The 1,963-nt window shown below is 37.2% G+C and overlaps 1 long non-coding RNA gene across 1 annotated transcript; it reads left to right on the forward strand.

Moving 5' to 3' along the window:
• Positions 1 to 225: 225 nt before the first annotated feature.
• LOC121974655 lies at positions 226 to 672 on the forward strand. The gene is made up of 3 exons (XR_006110073.1): positions 226 to 280; positions 475 to 567; positions 643 to 672. It is a non-coding gene; the product is annotated as an uncharacterized LOC121974655 (long non-coding RNA).
• Positions 673 to 1,963: the final 1,291 nt, after the last annotated feature.

Genomic DNA, 1,963 nt, shown 5'->3' on the forward strand with positions numbered 1-1,963 from the left:
GCTTATGTTTTTTTTTCATTGTGATTTTTTCAATATACAAACTGATAGCAATTACTGTTGTGTGTTACAGAATGTCTTCGACTTAGCACCTCAAAGTGAGGCGGCAGTGATGAGTTCAGCAGGCTAGAAATGGAGAGACTTCAAAAACAAACTCAACAGTAGGTTTGTCTGGCCATATAGAGATAATCCTGAAAAATTGAGGTCACCACCGGTGCAGTATCAGATCCCATCTGCAATTTGGAAAGCTTTTGTCGATGAGAGGCTACATCCATCTTGGGAGGTACTTGATGATATTATCATGTTATATTGAAATTATTATATGCACCAAGATTTAAAACATTTAGGGCATTTAATTAACAAAATGAAGTTCTGTACAGCAGGAATATATATAATAAGTTCATCATACTCCATCCTATTGTTTTTAAATTCTAGCAATTCTTCTATAAATTTACTTCTTTTTTTTATGTGATATAGGTCACTCATGAAAAACAAAAGGAACGGACGAGCCATTGCAAGTATCATCACAAAATGTCTCGCAAGGGTTACATTGGCTTGGAGACTGAATTGGTAATCCATGGAACATTATATTATCCTTTTCATGTAGTACGTCATGTTTTAAATGATCATTTTTTGGAATTGTAGAGGCAGAGAAAAATATTCAGGGAGGATGAGGAAGCTGATAGGTCATTACTTTGGCGTAAGGCCCGCGAGGACAAATCCGGAAACATCACAAATACAGAGACTGCTGAAGTTGCTGAAAAAATTGTTTTATTTTAGTTTTATTTCAAGTTCATTCATAATAAGTGAAAAAAGTGTCTTCATTGGATATTTAATGTTACCTCCATATTTTTAGGACGATTTGTTGGACAAGAAAAAGAGGGGAGAGTTCATATCTTCTGGAAGCAATGACGTATTAACTACTGCATTAGGGAGCCAAGAACATTACGGAAGGGTTAGAGGTGTAGGGGGATTTGTGAAGCCCCAAGTCTACTTCAAAACTCCAAGGAAGAAGAGGGAGTTGGTGTCAAAGGCTTTGGCTGAAAACTTCAAAGAGCAAGTGGAGGAAACAAAGAGTTTGAAAGCTGAAGTTGAAAAACTCAAGGCTCTTCTTGCTCGATTTATGCCAGAAACAAGTGATCGAGTTTCTGAACGTGTAGCATCTAACAAGTCATCGCACATGGCAGTTCAAAGATTGGAAGATGATGTGGAAGTTTTTGAATGTGGCAGTTCATTCAATGAGGTTTTATATTACATTTGGTACATTAAATTTGTTTCCTAGCTTTAGATATTAAAACATAATATCTTATTGTTTAGGGGAAAAAATGTCATTTGGCTTTGAAGAATAAGGGGAATGTGGTGGCATATGGCACGATAGTATCTGACGGAGGCCCAAATGTTATGCTGCACAATGCTCCACTTGGGGAAGGCAACTTAAAGGTGTCTGTTGATGTTGTTTTACAGGAGGAAGCGGAGCTTCCAATTCCACTTAAGTCGGGACCAACAGTAATGGTAGATGCTGTTGGAACTGTGGTTGGCTGGCCAAAAGAGTTGGTGACATTTCCGACAACAAAGGTATTTTCAGTTCACTTTTCTGTTTCTATAGTTATATATTTTTCTACAATTATTTAAAATTGCAGAAAAAGGAGAAACCTGCACCACCATTTGCTATTTTGGAGGTTCTTGATGAGAAAAATAAATTCAAGGAAGTTGAAAGTGCTCTACCAATGCCATGCAAGTTTTTGTATTCTTATGTTGTTAGACTGATGACTGAGGAGGAGACCATTCCTATCGAATTTGATGAAGCCATGTTTGGACGTAATGTGAGTACATCGTTGTTGAGAGAGGATATCATGCGCTGTATGGAAATGAGAGAGATAGGGTCCAGGCAAATTTTGGTTTACATGGGGTAAGTTATGTCTTATATACAATTCTTCTCTTTGCATGAGTTCATGTCTTAAGTAAC

Source organism: Zingiber officinale, chromosome 1B, assembly GCF_018446385.1.
Source record: "Zingiber officinale cultivar Zhangliang chromosome 1B, Zo_v1.1, whole genome shotgun sequence".
Lineage (NCBI taxonomy): Eukaryota > Viridiplantae > Streptophyta > Magnoliopsida > Zingiberales > Zingiberaceae > Zingiber > Zingiber officinale.